The sequence below is a fragment of the Loxodonta africana genome, chromosome 3 (assembly GCF_030014295.1).
Source record: "Loxodonta africana isolate mLoxAfr1 chromosome 3, mLoxAfr1.hap2, whole genome shotgun sequence".
Lineage (NCBI taxonomy): Eukaryota > Metazoa > Chordata > Mammalia > Proboscidea > Elephantidae > Loxodonta > Loxodonta africana.
The window spans coordinates 59,065,460-59,085,740 of NC_087344.1; the positions used below are offsets into that span (position 1 = coordinate 59,065,460).

The following is a 20,281-nucleotide window of genomic DNA, read 5'->3' on the forward strand; positions in this document are numbered from 1 at the left end:
TAGAACCCACCCTACTCAGATATGAACTAATGAAAACCTTATTTCCAAATAGGATTGCATACACAGGTACAGGGTTTAGGATTCCAACACATATCTTGGGGGGATGCAATTTAAACCATAACACTGGGAGTGGGGAGGCCTGGGTTCTAGTCCCTGTTCTTCCACTGTGTGACTTTGGATGGGTCCCTTCTTCTCTTGGGGCCTGTCTTTTTCTCATCTCTAAAGCAGGTGGGTTGGGCTAGGTGACTTCTAAGGTCTCCTCTGAGAGACCACATTGGACTCCAATGCCACAGACTTTGGAACCAGACCTCTCTGGTTTCTGTAACTTCTGTAACTTTGTGACCTTGGGCAAGTCACTTCACCTCTCTGAATCTCTGCTTCGTTCATCTGTAAACCGTGAGAAAAACTACTTGTATCAATCACATTATTGTGCACACCAAGTGACAGAAGTTAACTAAGTTCATGGTGCAGTGCCTGGCTTACAGTAAGAGCCTAATGAGAGGCAGGCAGGATGTGCTCAATAGAGTTGGATTATAGGATTCTAACAGGATTCTGTGTTCGAGTCTTGCCCAACCTTCATCTGAGAACCTCAAATAGAGGCAGACAGAAAGATCTGCACTCATTCTCTACTGAAGCTTTACCACCATGAGAGCCAAATCAGCACATTTTAAAAACTTGTTTGACTGGCATGAATGACCCATCAGTAATAGACCAAGGTGACTCTCGGGATCCGCTCCCCAGCCAGCTGGGCCCTTGGTCTCTGTCTGGGCATAGGAAGGGTGTCGTAAGGACTTCTCTTCACATTTCTTCCTTGGAGTCCCCATTGTGCTTAGTGGCACTTGCTTGCAGTTGCAAGACAGTTTTCTGAAGTCTTGGGCTCTAGGCTGTGTGCCTTTGCCCAAATCTTAGCAATTTTTTCAGGCTCTACATCAAAAGTCATTTCCTCCAGGAAACAGTCTCTGCTCTCCCCTCACCCCTCCAGTTGGCTAAAACTCATTGAATCCTACTGCATAGATCACTATCTACCTTGTATTATTTGTGTCCACTCCTCATCTTGCTTCCAGGACTGTGAGCTTCTAATCTGGAGCTTAGAATGCAGGTGTGAGTCATTTTTGTAGTCCACTCCTCTTCACACCAGAAAAAGTGTCTCTTAGCATAAATGTTATGCCCACAGTAGATTCTCAGAGAAGATCTTTTGAAAGAGAGGCTAAAGCTAAGCTAAGTAAACCTTATGGAGAGAGAACTCAGCGCAGCTAGGCCAGACAATTAGATGGCCCCCCAGACACTAGTCTCTGTTCCTAAGCCCATGGCAGACATTGCTCATCAGCCATTGTCTTCCTTCACCTTAACCTTTGCTATGCTTCTTGACATAATGCTCCTGGGCCTGGGAATCAGACTTGTGGAAAGGAAAGAAGTGGGAACCACAGCTGCAGGCTATAAAGCAGAAATTGAGCTAGAAGGTTGGTGACTGTCCAGGCTCTGACCTTGTGCACAGACTACCAAGGTAGTCACGCCTAAGATGGGTGTGGCAGGGAAGGTGGAACAGCACTGTAGGGGAAGGAATTTACAATATGACTCACAGGAGACGTTTATTAATGCCAGGCAGAACGTAGAAGATGTGCTAGTAGAGAAATAAAAAGAGTTGCCAAAGAGATTGTTTCCCAAATCGATTCCTTTAACAAATTCTTCCTGGGATTTCCGGGCACTGTGCCTGGCAAAAGGTAGGCATGTGAATAAATATTTTAAAGTTGATTTATTGAACGAACGAATAAATGCATATTAGGAAAAAAGCAGACTTCTCCAGACCAGCTTCTGGGGTTCCTTTTCCCTCAGCTGCCAGGAAGCTCAGGGCTAAATGTAATGGCTAGCTGGTAGTCCCAGAGCCATTCAAGGTTCTTTTTTATTTATTTGTTATTATACTTTAGATGAAGGTTTACAGAACAAACTAGGCTTCTCATTAAACAGTTAGTGCACATATTGTTTTATGACATTGGTTAACAACCCCACGGCATGTCAACACTCTCCCCTCTCGACCTTGGTTTCCCTGTTATCAGATTTCCTGTCCCCTCTTGCCTTCTAGTCCTTGCCCCTGGGCTGTTGTGTCTTTTTAGTCTCGTTTTGTTTTACGGGCCTGTCTAATCTTTGCATGAAGGGTGAACCTCAGGAGTGACTTCGTTGCTGAGCTAAAAGGTTGTCCGGGGGCCATACTCTTGGGGTTTCTCCAATCCCTGTCAGGACAGTAAGTCTGATCTTTTTTTGTGAGTTAGAATTTTGTTCTACATTTTTCTTTAGCTCTGTCTGGGACCCTCTATTGTGATCCCTGTCAGAGCAGTTAGTGATGGTAGCTGGGCACCATCTAGTTGTACTGGACTCAGTGTGGTGGAGGCCGTGGTAATTGTGGTCCATTAGTATCTTTTCCTTGTATCTTTAGTTTTCTTCATTCTCCCTTGCTCCCAAAGGGGTGAGACCAGTGGAGTATCTTAGATGGCTGCTCACAAGCTTTTAAGACCCCAGTCGCTACTCACCAAAGTAGAATGTAGAACATTTTCTTTATAAACTATGCATTCAAGGTTCTTGATTCATTTATTACTCTTTTTATTGTTACTGTTAATTGCTGTCAAGTCGATTCTGACTCATGGCGACTCCACGTGTGTAGTGTAGAACTGCTCCATAGGGTTGGTTTTCAAGGCTGTGACCTTTCAGAAGCAGATCACCAGGCCTGTCTTTCGACGCCCCTCTGGGTGGTTTCGAGCTGCCAACCTTTTGGCTAGCAATTGGGTGCTTAACTGTTTGCACACCCAGGGACTCCTATTACTCCTGTTAGTGGTTTCTAATGCTTTGTTTTTATTTTAACTGTCCTAATTCATATTGTGGAGTCCCTGGGTGGTGCAAATCACTAATGCACTCAGCTGCTAATATAAAGCTTGAAGGTTGGAGTCCATTTGGGTATGCCTTGGGAGAAGGGCCTGGTGATCTACTTCTCCCAAATCAGCCATTGAAAACCTTGTGGAGCACAACTCTACTCTGAAACACGTGTGGTCTCCATGAGTCAGAATTGATGGCAACCGGTTTAGTTCATATTATAAGCCACCTCCAGTCCTTTTTGAAAATAATCTGTAATTGACAACATTGGGGCAAATGACCATTGAAGGCTCTTCTAGAGTTTCTTAAGTGTCTATTGGTTTTCTGCCCTGCGGGGCTGAAGGATTCCATCCCAAGCCTGCTGTCCACTCACCACACATCACCCTTCACCCTGGGTTCTGTGGGCTCACTGTTGTTGGACATGCTATTTCTCTCTGGACCTTCCTTCCTCAACTGTCTGTATCTCCAGCCTCCCTCCTGGGTGGGCTTGAACTAGGTGCTATCTGAGGCTTCCTTCCACTGTAGCAAATGTTGAGCGCCAAGGCTTTGGGATAAAAACATCACTGGGTTCAAAACGCAGCCCTGCCCTTCATGGGCTGCGTGTCCTTGAGGGAAGTTATTCAAACTCTCTGACCTCAGTTTCTTCATCCGTCAACAGGGAAACTAATACCTACCATTCTTGATGTGCAGATTTGATAATTATTTTAAATTTGTTAAGCAGTATCTTGACTGCCTGATTGAACTACCTATAGACCCTGTGTGTGATGTAGTGGGAAAAAAAAGGGTTCCAAGTTAGGAATCAGTGCTCAGGATTTGAGCCCTGGATCTGGCACCAGCCAGCTATATGGAGAAGTCACTTACTTTCTCGTCCCAGTATAGCCATCTGAAAAGAAGATTGGAGGAGGAGGATGATGAGAATAATCAACATTTATTGATTGCTCTGCACTTGGCATTATATTAAGCATTTTATTATCTCATTTAAACCTCAAAACAACCCTGAGACTGGTGTTATTATTATTTTCCACATTTTAGAGATGAGGAAATTGGGGCCCAGAGATGTTAAGATACTTGCTGGTGGCACTGAAAATCTCCACTCTTACCCATTTCTCTGAGGACCCGGATCTCATCTTATTGCTTTGAGTTCTTCCTTCCCCACCTCCAAGCAATGCTTCGTGGCATGGATTGAATTGTATCCTCCGAAAATATCTGTCAACTTGGCTAGGTCATGATTCCCAGTATTAGATGATTGTCTACCATTTTGTCATCTGATGTGATTTCCCTATGTGTTGTAAACCCTATCACTATGATATAATGAGATGGATTAGTGGCAATTATATTGATGAGATCTACAAGATTAGACAGTGTCTTAAGCCAATCTCTTTTGAGGTATAAAAGAGAGGATCAAGCAGAGAGGCATGGGGACCTCATAGTACCAAGAAAGCAGTGCCAGGAACAGAGCGCGTCCTTTGGACCTGAGGTTCCTGCACGGAGAAGCTCCCAGACCAAGGGAAGACTGATGACAAAGACCTTCCTCTATAGCCAACAGAGAGAGAAAGCCTTCACCTGGAGACGGCGCCCTGAATTCAGACTTCTAGCTTACTGGACTGAGAGAATAAACTTCTCTTTGTTAAAGCCATCCACTTGTGGTACTTCTGTTACAGCAGCACTAGATGACTGAGACACTTGGTAAATTAGCTGAGTTATTTGAAATAAGGACCACAGGACCGTTTTGTTCAGTCTTTTCAAATATCCGCTTCCTCTTTCAACTGTCTGATACTCCAGCAACTTCTCATTCAGAGACTGGACTGATACCCACATTCATATAAGCCTGACAATTTACAAAGTGGAGAAGAGTCATGGTATGATGTGAGGAAGGTAGCATTCCTTGAGTACATGGATTCAGAGCAGGTGAGTGAGTCACCCAAAATTCACGAGTAGCAGGTGAAGCTAGGACTTGAGCCCTTGTGTTATGACAAAGTGGTGGGGTTCTCTAGAGAAACAGAACCAGTGAGACATATATGTGTGCATGTATATTGTTGTTGTGTGCCCTTGAATTGATTCTGATGGATAGCGACCCTATATGACGGAGTAGAACTGCTCCATAGGGTTTCCTAGGCTGAAATCTTTACAGGAGCAGACCGCCAGGTCTTTTCTCCCACAGAACCACTGGTGGTTTGAACCTCCAACTTTTGGTTAGGAGCTGAGCGCTAACCATTGAGCTAGCAGGGCTCCTTACACACATACATACATATAATATACATATATATTATGTGTATAAATTTCTGTCTGTTTATATATATCTCTATAAACAGATGTGTTGTTATTGTTGTTAGGTGCCATTGAGTCGGTTCTGACACACAGCAACCCTATGTAGGACAGAATGAAACACTGCCCAGTCTCAAATATATGTAAGTTAATATATGTATATGTAAATCCCTCTTAAATATAACATATTGTATATAATATATATTATATACAGTGTATATATTATGTGTATAATAGGAAACTTTGTTGGTGTAGTGGTTAAGAGCTACGGCTGCTAACCAGAAGGTCAGCAGTTTGAATCCATCAGGTGCTCCTTGGAAACTCTATGGGGCAGTTCTACCCTGTCCTGTGAGGTCCCTATGAGTTGGAATTGACTTGATGCAAGTATGTGTATAATATATACAGTATATATAATATATACATATATATGGAGAGAGATTTACTTTAAGGAATTGGGTCACACTTTTGTGGGGACTGGCAAGTCCATAGGTCAGGCAGTAGGTGTTGGAAAGAGTACAAAGTGACCTTATGTGGCAGGCATTACAAGTGGCTTTTTACATGCATTGTCTCATTTACCCTCCAACTGCCTTTGGAGGTAGGTTGTCTTATTTTCCCTATTTTATAGATGAAGAAAGAAGCCTTGGTGGTGCAGTGGTTAAGCACTCAGCTGCTAACCAAAAGGTCAGCGTTCAAACCCACCAGCTGCTCTGCAGAAGGAGGATACGGCAGCCTGCTTCTGGAAAGATTACAGGCTTGGAAACCCTGTGGGGCAGCTCTGGTCTGTTCTACAGGCTCACTATGAGTCGGAATCAACTCAACAGCACTGGGGTTTGTGATGTGGTTTTATAGATTAGAAACCCTAAGCTTGGTGAGAATAGATTTGCCTGAGGTTACACAGCTTGTAAGTGGCAGCGCCTGAATAGGAACCCAGCCTGCCTGACTCCGGAGGCTGTGACTGTGAGCACTGTGCTGCACCTAGTGCCAGTCCCTGCTATCAGAAGGCAGGCGGCCTAGATGGAGGGACCTGGGCACTCTTTCTCACACCTCTGGTCACGATCCCTCCCCTGATTTCTCCTTTTGATTCTTTCCTTCATGGACCACTTTTTCTAATCAGAGTCTGCAGTAGCACCATGAACTGCTAGGGCACTAGAATGGAAGCTCCATGAGGGCAGGGCTCAATTGATTTGTTTACTGTCGTATCTCAAGTACCTAGAACACTACCTGAAAAACAGTAGGTGCTCAAAAAATATTTGTTGAATGAATTCGGTTCAAGGAATTTTCTCTAACACTGTGAAAACCTCGAGAAAGGTTACCTTCTTCAAGATATTCGAAGCACAAAACTGATCCATTTGAGAAGATCCCTGATAGAACATATACAAGGAAGGAGAAAAGCATGCCTGGTTTAACGTTCCAAAAGTTCCCCTCCGAGGGCCTGTGACGTGGGAACTTAGGGATGGCCTTTCAGAACCAAACTTGCTCTGACATCAATGCTCAGGCGGGAACAGAATCGAGCTGGAATCGTACCTTAATAGTAATAGCTGTTTACCTTAATAGTAAGCACTGTGTAAACTTGACATGTGTAAACTCAATTCGTCCTCACAGTGATTCAGGGAGAGAGGTTCTATTATCATGATCTCTGTTTTAAAGTCGAGTAGACCAAGGCACAGAGAGATGAAGTGACTTTTCTGGTCACACGAAAAGCAGAGCTCGACTGGAGCCAGGCCCAGGCCCATAGCCATCTGTCTTAGTTTTCTGTGCTGCTATAACAGAAATGTCACAAGTGGGTGGCTTTAACATGGAAATTTATTTTCTCACAGTTTAGGGGGCTAGAAGTCTGAATTCAGAGAAGTGGCTCTAGGGGAAGTCTCTCTCTCTGTAAGCTTTAGGGGAAATCCTTGTCTCAGCTTCTGTAAACCCGGTGTTCCTCAGTTCTTTGGCAATTTCCACAGGGCATCTAGGTTTCCTCCTTTCGTGCTTATTTGTCTCTGTGCCTAATCTGCTCTTTTTATATCTTAAAACTGGTTAGTTTTAAGGCACATCCTGCGCTGATAATAGTCTCATTAATGCCACAAAGGAAACCCTATTTCCAAATGGGATTACATCCACAGGTATAAGGGTTAGGATTCCAACACGTATTTTGGGGGGGGAGCACAATTCAGTCCATAACACCATCACACCATCCTGCCTCCCGGTCACTGAGCTGGCTCCTTTGGCTTCCTCCTGGAGACCTCTGTCCTTTCTGTGAGACAGGCTCCCTGCTTTCTGCCTCACCAGGCCCCAGGATTCAGGGCCTCAAGATGGGCACCTTGACACTAGGCTGTCTGAAGACATGTGTCTTAATTTTGCTCCTACAGGATGCTCCCTGTGATTCTGTTGTCACTCGGATCCTCCAGCCTCTATACTCATCTTTATAATAGGAGTGAAAGACGTATATCCCTCTTTCAAAGAAAACCTGCTGTGAAAAATGATTTGAAGCTGCCCTATGAAGGTGTCAGTGACTGACAACAGAGTAGAGGTCTCTTGCAGCCTGGGGAGGCTTTAGTGGAATCTTAGTCATCAATCACTGGGAAGGAGGAGGCAAGGGCTTGGGGAGCACTGTTGAAATCACAATAGGAGGTGGGAAGTGGCTCATCACCCCTTCTGCCCATGAAGTCCTCTCTGGAGGAAAGAAATTCTTCATAGAAAACAAGGCATTTTAACTGAATATACAGATGTATAGGGGGTCTTTGAGTGATGATGGAGCCACTGGATGGTTAAAATAGTTAATGCACTCCATCACTAACCTAAAGGTTAGAGGTTTGAGTCTACCCAGAGGTACCTTGGAAGAAAGGCCTGGCAATCTACTTTTGAAAAATCAGCCATTGAAAACCCTATGGAGCACAGTTCTACTCTGACACACATGGGGTTGCCATGAGTCTGAATCAAATTCACAGCAACTGGTTAGTTTAATTTTTTTTGTTTGTTTGTTTGTTTGAATGATGACACAAACTTATCACGGAGGCATGTCTAAACAGCAGTGGGGCAGGAAAGGGTTAATCATAAAGTGGCTGTTCTGAATTACCTGCGGTTTCCCTCAAGGCTACTCTGCCTGTTCTTGGCTTGGCCAGATCCCAAAGGGTGGGGTCCCTGCCCTAAGTGAGACTCTGGTTTATAGGTTTATAGGTAGGGTTGAGGCGGCAATTCAGGCTAGTTCCCCCAGCAGAAGGCGTGGGTGGTGGGGTGATATGTAAAGTCTTGGAAGCTCAGTTCTTGAAACACCGTGGTAACAATAATCTCAACAAACACCAAATGAGTACATGCTGCATCACGTATGCCTGATACCATTATACATGCTTTAAACATATTAACTCATACACTCTACACAAACTGCCAATGAAAGGGGCTGGTATCACTCCCATTTCATAGTGGAGGAAACTAGGGTACTAAATCTGAGTGGCAGCAAAGTTGCTGGAGGAATCTCAAGGACAGCTGGATAGAGGTTAATAGACGAACTAAATGTGATTGTGGGCACTCACCACTACCTGTTTGACGGTTTGTGGTACTGTGGTGGCTTGAGTGTTGCTATGACACTGGAAGCTATGTCACTGGTATCTCTAATACCAGTAGGGTCACCTGTGGTGGACAGCTCAGTGGGAAAGAGGGAGACCTCCAATGAGATGGACTGACACAGTGGGTACAACAACGGGCTCAAACATAGCAATGATTGTGAGGATGGTGCAGAATTAGGCAATGTTTCACACTGTTATAAATAAGGTCACTATGTCAGAGCCAACTGGGCACCTAACAACGGTGGGCACTCAGGCCATGGACAGAGGAGAAGAGACAAGGAATGGGTCACACATCTGGGGAGCTGACCCTCGTGCATGCCCCATCTACCCCTTTATTATATAATTAATTAGTATGTATTTGTGCGACTGGCTTTCAGCCCCTGAGACCCTGAAGAGGAAAGCATGTCACCGTCTCTGGCCCAGGACTTGGCACCAGGCCCAACTGTACCGCTAACCTGCAAGGTGACCTGGATTTCTATCTCCTCCTTCTGTGAAGAGAGGTGGTTGGCAGGTAAAGATCAACTGAGAATAAAAAGAAAATAGGTAGACAGAGGTTTAAGAGGCAGCCCAGAGTTACAGTTGTAAGTTCTGATTCTGCCCCTTATTAAAATTGAGCAAACCGTCTCACCTCCCTGAGCCTCACTGTACTCATCTTTAAAATAGAGATAATAAAAGTACCTGTACACAGAGCTGTTGTGAAGATTAAATGGAGAATGCTGTTGTTAGTTTCCATCAAGCTGATTCCAACTTGCAGAGAACCCATGCACAACAGAATAAAACACTGCCCGGTCCTGTGCCATCCTCACAATGGTTATGCTTCAGCCCATTGTTGTAGCTACTATGCCAATCCATCTCGTTGAGGGTCTTCCTCTTTTTTGCCGACCCTCTACTTTACCAAGCATGATGTCCTTCTCCAGGGAATCCCTCCTGACAACACGTCCAAACTATGTAAGATGCAGTCTCGCCATCCTTTCTTCTAAGAAGCACACTTGTTGTACTTCCTCAAAGACAGATTTGTTTGTTCTTTTGGCAGTCCGCGGTATATTCAATATTTTTCGTTAGCGCCACAATTCAGAGGCGTCAATTCTTCTTCGGTCTTCCTTAGTCGTTGTCCAGCTTTCGCATGCATATGATGCGACTGAAAATACCATGGCTTGGGTCAGGTGCACCTTAGTCTTCAAGGTGACATCTTTGCTCTTCAACACTTTAAAGAGGTCCTTTGCAGCAGATTTACCCAAAGCAATGAGTCTTTTGATTTCTTGACTGCTGCTTCCATGGGTGTTGATTGTGGATACAAGTAAAATGAAATCCTTGACAACTTCAAACTTTTGTCCTTTTGTCATGATGTTGCTCATTGGTCCAGTTGTGAGGATTTTTGTTTTCTTTTTGTGGAGGCATAATCCACACTAAAGGCCGTGGTCTTTGATCTTCATCCATAAGTGCTCCAAGTCCTCTTCACTTTCAGCAAGCAAAGTTGTGTCATCTGCATAACGCAGGTTGTTAATGAGTCTTCCTCCAGCCCTGATACCTCATTCTTCTTCATATAGTCCAGCTTCTCGGATTATTTGCTCAGCATACAGATTGAATAAGTATGGTGAAAGGATACGACCCTGACACACATCTTTCCTGACTTTAAACCAATCAGTATCCCCTTGTTCCGTCGGAACAACTGCCTCTTGATCTATGTAAAGATTCCTCATGAGCACAGTTAAGCGTTCTGGAATTCCCATTCTTCACAATGTTATCCATAATTTGTTATGATCCACACAGTTAATGCCTTTGCATCGTCAATAAAACACAGGTAGACATCCTTCTGGTATTCTCTGCTTCCAGCCAGGATCCATCTGACATCAGCAGTGATATCCCCGGTTCCACGTCCTCTTCTGAACCTGACCTGAATTTCTGGCAGTTTTTTGTCAACATACTGCTGCAGCCGCTTTTGAATGATCTTCAGCAAAATTTTGCTTGCGTATTATAATAACGATATTATTCAATAATTTCTACATGTGGTCAGATCACCTTTCTTGGCAATAGGCATAAATATGGATCTCTTCCAGTCTGTTGGCCAGGTAGCTGTCTTCCAGATCTCTTGGCATAGATGAGTGAGAACTTCCAGCTATGCTCCCGTTTGTTGAAACATCTCAGTTGATATTCCATCAATTCCTGGAGCCTTGTTTTTCGCCAATGCCTTCAGTGCAGCTTGGACTTCTTCCTTCAGTACCATCGGTTCCTGATCATACATTACCTCTTGAAATGGTTGAATGTTGACTGATTCTTTTGGTATAAATGGAGTGTGTGGAGCATAGAAAATGCATAGCTCAGTACTTGGCTGGTCCTCAGTAAATACCCAATAAATGTTAGCTATTATGTTTGTTGTTGTTGTGTGCATTTTCTCTGCAAGGGTACTTAAGGAGTATATTCAAATTTTAAACAGTTAAACAAAATAGAATGAGGAGGTTGGACTAGATTGTCTCCAGTCTCTTCAGACTCAGAAAACTGTTTCACAGTAATACATAATTTTACAAACTCCAGTGGGATTTGAACCATTTCATAATTTTCCAAGGTCCATGATAAAAGAAGTGATTTTTAGACCAATGTACTATTTCCAATAAGTGTGTCATTTAAAATTTGTACTAATATTTATTTTAAATTATATCCATGATATGCAAAAACAAATTTTAATTTTCTCCACTTTATAAGCATAAAATTGGCATGGTGCGTTTTCTTCAGACCTTCTCGTCGGACTTCACAAGGGGGCGGAGAGAATCAAGATGAACATCAGCCAGAGGCTGATTCCTATGAGGCGGAGGCCAAACATACCTCCCTCCTGCAACCTGTCTTACCAATTCTGACACCAGCCGTCCCTCCCACGGCACTCTCTACTTCTCTGCTGTGTTTGATAATTCGTTGCAATGGCCACACAGAACTCACAGATCATATTTGCAGTTATGGGGTATATTAGGGAAGTAACAGTTAACGACTAGGATCGGGATCAGGAAGCATATAGGCAAAGTCTCTCTTCTTCAGTACAGGACAGCTCCTCCCAGACATGCAGGGCTCCTTTCAGGCCCCTGAGGGGAGGCCTCTTCCCAGCTCCCTGAGGATAGGCTCCTCTCGGCCTGCTCAGAACAGTCCTCTCTCGGCCCTCAACCATTGGCCTGGCCTCTGCTATTCTTGGGCAAGTGTTACAAAGCTCTTTTAGCTCTGCCAACAAGTGCCCAGAGGTACCCCACCCCACCAGTAAGCCTCCTGTCTGAAGCAGAAGCTCAGCTCTGGCACTCCATGGGTTGGCACACCTACTGTAGCTGTCTCATTCATTGAGCTGGGAAGCCCACCGCACAGTTTCACATTGCTTTCCTGGTTCTGATGCTGCCATTTCTCTGATGCTGGACTCTGCCATGCTTGCTGCCACTTCTCACCATCTTTGGTGTTATAGCTCTCTTTGTCTCCCGGGTCTAGGAGGTTCTTAGCACAGGGACCCTGAGTCCAGAAGATGTGTTCTGCTCCTGGCTCTTCCTTCTTTATGATAGTAAGGTTCCCCTTTTCTGACTCTGGGATGGCTCAGTTTAAGCCTAGCAGGATGGCAAAACTGAACAATCTTGTTAGGGTTCCATACAACTCATTGCTGCTAACCAAAAGATCAGCAGTTTGAATCCACCAAAAGATCTGCGTCTCCTGGTTCTAGGAGGTTCACCGTGCAGGGACCCCAGGTCCAAAGGATGTACTCCACTCCTGTCTCTTCTTCTTGGTGGTACTGAGGTCCTTATCTCTGCTTGCTTCTCTCTCTTTTTCTCTCTTGTAAGATAAAAGATGTGATTCAAGTAAGGGCATACCTTGAATAAGGGTGGTAAGGGTGATGACTGGCCACCAGTCAGACTGGGGTAAAGGTGGTAACTTGAGTCACACCCTCCAGTAAAGTGGTGACTCAAGATATATCCCATACTAATCCTGCCTCATTAACATAACAGACAACTCACTCCCAAATGGGTGTATAATCATAGATGTAGAGGCTAGGATTTACAACACATCACAAAATGGAGGATAATTACATCAGATCACAAAATGGAGAATAACCACACAATACTGGGAATCATGGCCTAGCCAAGTTGACACCTATTTTTTGGGGACACAATTCAATCCATGACAGAAACCAAATGCACATTAAAATGACTGAAATGTAACAAGAGGACAAAAAACTCTTCCATGAACTGAGAGGTGGAATTCTTGCATTTGGTGCTTAGAAACCCAATCTCTTTTGAATTTTATGTTTGCTAAATGATGAGATAAAATAGAAGTTCTCAGGTTTCTTTTGTCAAGCACCTCTCTGCGAATGCCTCGCAGGTGTAAATCACTTTTATGCTCAATACATGAAAAGAAAGAGTATATACTATTTCCTCTTTTTTATAATCTTTGACACTATTTTAAGTACTGGAATTTCCCTGATATGTCGTATAAGAAATTTGATCAGATAAATGCAAATTATGAATCTTGAGGTAAATTTGCAGGAGCTACCATCTTCATTTTCCTTATTTCTTTGCATTTTTGGTATCAGAGTTCCTGATACTTTCCGTCTTTTACCATTGGCTTGTTAAGGGTGTAAATGAAACAATGCAAGATTAAAGGATAAAAACAATGTAAAAAACAATATATCAGCCAAAGCCATTCCAGTGGCCAAATGATAAATTTCTTGGTTTTGAATAACGAGACAATGGTTTGTTTGATTGCCACTAACTTCCATTTTCGATTCTTCTGTTTATCCCGGAAAACTCTCAAACAGTTTAAAGAGGGAAATGTACCTTTTAAATATTAAAATAATGACTGTTTGCACTGATTTGTTTATTTATTTTTAAACAGAAACAAGTGCCATGGCCTTCTAATGATGGGAACCTTCTGGAACACTTTTGTGATCCTGTCCTCTTCCCTTCCAGGAAAAGGTGGTGGAAAGTAGTAGAAAGACAGACAGGCTTGCATCCTGTCTCTGCCATTTCCGTGCCGTATCTTCAGGCACCTCCGAGCCTCAGTGGTCTCATCTATAAAGTGGGTATTATTAAGAGAGGTCTCAAGAGAGGACTAGAGAAGGTTGATGAGCACCTCCATCCTCCCTGATTCTCAGCAGACTCCCACCCCCTGCTCACAGCTCCACAGATCTCCTGAGACCTGGAGAGACCCGCAAAGAGACACAGAGAATGGACTCGCTGAGTTCTGGCAGAGGCACCGCCGTGAACGCAGCTGTGGTTTTCAAAGAGGAACTTTGGGGTGGCCCCAACCCCTAGGGAGACAGAGGAGCACCGAGAGAACAGTGGTGGGAAGGGGGCTGTGGTAGGGAGAGGCTGCCTTTGACTCACTGTGTGAATAGATCAGGGGCCTCTCCCCTAGGGGTTAGAGCAATGGGGGAGGGGAGGGGAAGAAGCAAAAGTCACAGGACTCCAACCCATGCAATCACTTCTGTCCCGAGGCCACAGCAACAGCCTCCTGTTTGGATGAGATGCCTGGCAGCCTTCCCTCCCTGCCTGGCTCTAATGACATTGTGGGACTCCTCCTGCTTTGATTTATGGATTGATCTGCCCTTGTCTGTCATTTACTTTGTTTGGCACTTGGGGTATTGGATGATGTGGTAGGGGCAGGGCACCTCCATTCTCTGGTGACCCTTTTTCTCCCCAGGAGATGGAGTAAAGAGAGAATGGTTTTATCCTTTCCTGTCCTCTCCTGGAAGAGGAGCTAGTGGAGTTACTCCTTTTGGCCCTGAACTTGGCACATAGTTGTGGGTTAAGAGCCCTGGCTCTGGGTTCAGACTGCCTGCCTCTGACTTTGACCTCTGGCCCTTTGGCCTTGGCCAGGCAGTTACTCTCCCTGGACCCCAGCCCCTCCTTTATAACGGGGAGAGAAAGAGAACTGCCTTTACAGGGCTGTGGTAAGGATGAAACCAGATAATGCTGGTAACAGCCCAAGCAGAGGCAGGAAAGGTCACAGTGACTGTCAGAGATGATTCTCCAGAAGCAGGAACTGCCTGGGCCGATGGCTGAAGCCCCAGGGTTTGGCACAGAGTGGGCAACACAAAGTTATCGTTAGACCAATGTCCACTTAGGGGGGACATTTGTATTATATGCTTCCCTTCCGACACACGGCAAAGGCTCCCAGCGGTCCACTGCTGAGGAGCCTGAAACACAACCCTGCAAGTGATGGCAACGAATGCATCCATGCAGCGATGACTGATCCTGAGCCAGCATTGCATCTCAGAGCTTGCAAAGCCCTTTCCACACTCGTTCTCCTACTCGATTCGCCCCATAATCTAGCATCATTCTAGAGTCAAACAGACCTGGGTTTGAGTCTTGACTTTGCCAAGAACCACCAGCTGCATGACCTTGGGCAAGGTCTTAAGCCCGTGTGAGCTTCAGTTTCTCATCTCTCAAATGTGGGTAATAAGAGCATCTCCCTCACAAGCTGTGGTGCAAATTAAGTCTGGTAATGTCTCAGTGCTTGCAGAGCTCTGAAAAAAAAACCTGTTGACATTGAGTCAATTCTGACTCATAGTTGACCCCATAGGATAAAGTAGAACTGCTCAACAGAGTTTCCAAGGAGTGGCTGGTGGATTCCAGCTGCCAACCTTTTTGTTAGCAGCTGAATGCTTAACGACTGGTGCCACCAGGGCTCCAAAAGTGAGGTAAATGCTCAATACATGTTAGTTTGAGAACAAAACAAACACACCTTGAAGGCAGGTTGTCAATGCTATGAGGACTTCATCTTAAGAGCTGAAGAAACTGCGCTTCAGAAAGGTGATGTGACTCAACTGAGGTCACCTGACTAAGGGCAAAGGAGACTTGGGTCTTCCATGTGACTCATTTATTGACAGCACAAGCTTTGGAGGCCCACAGACCTGGACTTGAAGGCCAGCTCCACCGTTCCCAGCCAGGTGACCTTGAGCAAGTCACTATTGCCTCTGAGCCTTAGTTGTCTTTATCTATAAGGACAACTGTCTGCCTCATCTCACCTCAAAGAGTCCCCATTGTGTCTCCTGGCTCAGGGACTTTTTACAGGGGTGGGGGTAGAAAGCAGAAGCTATTTGAAGACAACCATTCTTCCTGTCCTTTGTGAAAACCTGAGCTCAGGAAGCTTAAACTGGGTGCCCCAGGTGGGTGGGGAGAGAAGAATGTGCCTCTGAGATCCTCACAAGGAGAGAGCAGAGATCACCCCAGAGCTCATGGGTCCCTTCAGTGTTGGGGACCTGGGCCCCACTCTGGAGATAGCAAGGCCTCTGGGGGAAATCGCCGGGTGGCACACCCCAGAGGTTGAACCCAAGGCACAGTGGTTTCAAGTCTTGGCAAAGATTTCCGGACAGCAGGAAGCACACAGGCTGGACTTAAGGGATCAAGCCCATTCAGACAATAGGCATCCATTACAGGGGGAGCCAGGGTGGCATGAAGGCCAGGGGCCTCCCTCACCCTGCTGCTCTGCTTGTGACCCTGGGAGTCTAAATAGGATGCTAGGAGGTGGAGGGTGGGGGCAAGAGAAGCTCAATATGCACTAAGGTTCAATTTCCAAACAGCCCACTAGGATGAGGGCTCCGAGTCCTGCTGAATATCGATAATAAAAGAATGTCTATGCACCTCTGAGGGCATGCAGTAGATTAACTGGTGCAACCAGAGGGAAGAGGAGACTGGTGCTTGAGGGCTCTGCTAACCTGAGCCTGGCTACCAGTTGGCCCGCCTTCCCTGCCATCCCAGGAACGTTGGCCAAGTGTAAAGACACGCTTCACTGGTGGAAGGAGACGCTGGAGCCCAGGGCAGTCAGGGGGCTGCCACATCCAGGTAAGCCACAGGTGATAACAGAGCTGGGGGCAGGGTCATTATGGCCTTCCCACATTCCTCACCATCCCCTCCTCTGCCCTTAAAGGCTCAATCCTGGACTTCATGCCCTCAGAGTGTCTACGTGCCACCCATTCTAGTGAGAAACAGCCTGCTGCTTCATCTTATTCTCATCTCTGGTCCACAGCAATGGACGTGGATGAAGCAAGATGAGGCGAAGATCAAAATCCTGACAATTACCTTCTATGGAGCCCCATGAAGTACCCGTCTTAGTGTGGTCACCACCATCTAATCAACCCTGACTGATGTCCTCGGGGTCCACATTTCTCAGAAAAAGAAGTGAGCCGGAGGGAAGTGGAGTGATTTTCCTGAAGCCATAGAGCTAGTGGGATAGAGCTCTGCCTCCAGGACAATGCTCCCTAACACTGCCCTTCAACAGAGAGGAACTTCCTCTGAATTTGACACCTGGCCTCGGGTCTAGTGCTGGACTATCTAGCTACCTAAATTTCTCTCTGTGCCTGAGGCTCCCCATCTGAAAAATGAGGGCACTGAACTCACCAGCTGATCTCTAAAGCCTCTTTGGTTCTAGCACTTTGGGGTCCTTTCCTGGCCCACCGCCTGCTATTTAAGCCTGCAACTTTTAAGGCAGTATACCAAACCAAACCAGTTGCTATTGAGCAGATTCCAACTCATGATGATCCTGTGTGTTGCACAGTTGAAGTGCTCCATAGGGTTTTCAATGCTATGACCTTTTGGAAGCCAGGCATTTCTTCCATGGTGTCTCTGGGTGGACCCAAACCACCAGTCTTTCAATTAGTAGTCACGTGCTTAACTGCTTGTGCCACACAGGGACTCCAAGGCAGTATAGGTTGCTGGTTAAAGGGTGGGACGTGGAACCAGGGTGCCTTGGTTCAAGCCCAGTGCCCTCGCTTAATGCCTGTATGACTTCAGGTAAGTCACTTAGCCTCCCATCGGTAAAGTGGGGATAATAATAATGCTGTATATAGGGCTGCTATGAGTTGGAACTGACTCGATGGCAATGGATTTTTTTAATAGTTGCTGTGGGGATTAAATAAATTAAACCATAAAAGGCCCATAGAGCAGTGCTGACCCATAAAACCAAACCTATTGCCATCAAGTGGATTCCAACTCATAGTAACCCTATAGGACAGAGTAGAACTGCCACATAGGGTTTCCAAGGAACACCTGGTGGATATGAACAGCCAGCCCTTTGGTTAGCCCCTGTAGCTCTTAGCCACTATGTTACCAGGGTTTCCTACACCATCAGGGTTTCCAACCCATAGTAAGGCTATATCACTACCCTTGCCACTTGCCATGGTGACCCATGTGTATCAGCATAGACCTGTATGGGCTCCATAGGGTTTTTTTTTTTAATTGTGTTTTAAGTAAAAGTTTACAGCTCAAGTTAATTTCTTATACAAAAATTTGTATACATATTGTCATGTGACTTTAGTTGCAGTTCCTATAATGAGACAGCACACTCCCCCTTTCCAGCCCAGGTTTCTTGTGTCCTTTCAACCAGCTCTTGTCCCTTCCTGGCTACTCATCCTGCCTCGAGACAGGAGCTGCCCATTTGGTCTCATGCTGAGTTGGAATCGACTTGAGGACAATGAGTTTGGTTTGCTTTTTTGTTTATCTGCTTGAACTGAGGAGCGCACTCTTAGTTTATGATTTATAGTCCAGTCTAATCTTTGTCTGAAAAGTGGGCTTTGGGAATGGTTTTAGTTCTGAGTTAACAGAGCATCCAGGGGCCATCGAGTTTTCAACGGCTGATTATTCATCAGGTAGATCACCAGGCCTTTCTTTCAAGGCAACTCTGGGTGGACTCGAACCTCCCACCTTTGGGTTAGCAGCTGAGCACATTAACTGCTTGCATCACCCAGGGACTTCGAGTCTATATGCGTGTTTGCTATGATTACCTTCTGTTCTGACCTTTGTGGGAATGAAAACCAAGTGCTGATTTTTGGTCCCATCTGAAGAAAAGAACCCCAGAAGTCCAGAGCGAACCCCACAAGTCCTCAGCATTCCTGTGACCCATCTTCAAAAACCTCAGGAGTCCTGATATAACACCCACCCCCTGCCCCAGACAGAAGCCAGCTTATTACATCCCTGGAGGGAAGGGGTAAGGTAAGAAGACCATAGGCTTTTTGGAATGAGGAAAAAGGCAAAGAAAATTTAAAAAGTTACTCACTGTTGCCTGCGGCTGGGCTCCTGACCCCTGCCTGGTGTTGTGGGATCCTGGCTGTTACGTGTCCGCTCCCAAGACCTGGCGCTGGGTCTCTGTCAGAGTTCCTGTTGAGCTGCCTGCCCTCAAGCCTGCTTTCCCTTGCTCTTGCTCTGTCTCACAGATGAGTGAGCATGAGGAGATCTGGCCTTCCGCCTCTGTCCCCACTTCCCCTCTGGTCCCCAATACCACAGCTTTCGTGCCCTTGCAGTTGAGCTGTTTCTCATGATGAGCTCTGGTCAGGGTGGGGCATGGGCATAGGCCCTGGTGTTCAGGGACTTGAGTTCTAATCCAGTTTAGCTGTATGACCTTGAGCAATTCACTTAAACTTCCTAAACCTTAGTTTTGTCATCTGTAAAACAGAAATAATAGACCTACCTTACGTGTTGTTGTTGTTGTTGTTGTCGTCGAGTGAGTTCCAACTCATAACAACCCTATGTGCTGCAGAACAAAACACTGCCTGGTCCTGCACCATCCTCACAATTGTTATGCTTGGGTCCATTGTCGTAGCCACTGTGTCAGTCTATCTCGTTGAAGGTCTTCCTCTTCTTCCCTGAACCTCTACGTTACCAAGCATGATGTCCTTCTCCGGGAACTGATCCCTCCTGACAAGTCCAAAGTATGTGAGACGTAATCTCACCGTCTGCTTCTAAAGAGCATTCTGGTTGTACTTCTTCCGAGACAGATTTGTTCCTTTTTTTGGCAGTCCATGGTATATTCATTATTCTTCTCCAACACCACAGTTCAAAGGTGTCAATTCTTCTTTGGTCTTCTTTATTCATCATCCAGCTCTCACATGTATAGGAGGCGATTGAAAACACTGTGACTTGGGTCAAGTGCACCTTAGTCTTCAAGGTGGCATATTTGCTTTTCAACACTTTAAAGAGGTCCTTTGCAGCAGATTTGTCCAATGCAATGCATCTTTTGATTTCTTGACTGCTGCTTCTATGGGTGTTGATTGTGGATCCAAGTAAAATGAAATCCTTGACAATTTCAATCTTTTCCCCGTTTAGCAGTTAGATAACATAAGTGAATGAAAGGTACTGGAATGGGGCAATAGGGAGTGGTGGAGACTGTGGGGAATAGGGGAGCACGTGGCCTATTAGCAGGCACCTCCTGTTGTTGTTGTTGTTAGGTGCTGTTGAGTTGGTTCCGACTTATAGTGATCCTATGTACAACAGAATGAAACACTGCCCAGTCCTGTGTTGTCCTCACAATCATTTGCTATGTTTGAGCCCATTGTTGCAGCCACTGTGTCAGTCCGTGTCGTTGAGGATCTTTGTCTTTTTCATTGACCCTCTACTTTACCAGGCATGATGTCCTTCTCTAGGCACCTATTAGCTCCAGCCAATCTTCACCACTTGGGAGTTCAAATCCAGTAGCCAGATATTCCAAACACAGGGAAAATGTATCACATTTTTCTAGAGATACTAGAAATCCTGGCTTTCATGTGATAGCTTCCCATCGCAGAATGTTGACCACAAAGTCAAAATGTTAAGAAATGTTATGTGGGTCAAAAAAAACACCATGTTTACTAGACCACGAGCTCCCTGAGGTAT

The 20,281-nt window shown here is 45.4% G+C and overlaps 1 protein-coding gene across 2 annotated transcripts in view; it reads right to left on the reverse strand.

Moving 5' to 3' along the window:
• CNR2 (cannabinoid receptor 2) overlaps nt 1–19,620 on the reverse strand; it is a 33,495-nt gene extending 13,875 nt beyond the window's left edge. Inside the window, exon 1 of one of the 2 annotated variants that reach the window (XM_064281462.1) lies at nt 18,690–19,620. The gene's annotated coding sequence lies outside the window, so the exon portion shown is untranslated. The remainder of the gene's footprint in view (nt 1–18,689) is intronic. The other variant, XM_023554357.2, reaches the window with a different exon arrangement.
• Nucleotides 19,621–20,281: the final 661 nt, after the last annotated feature.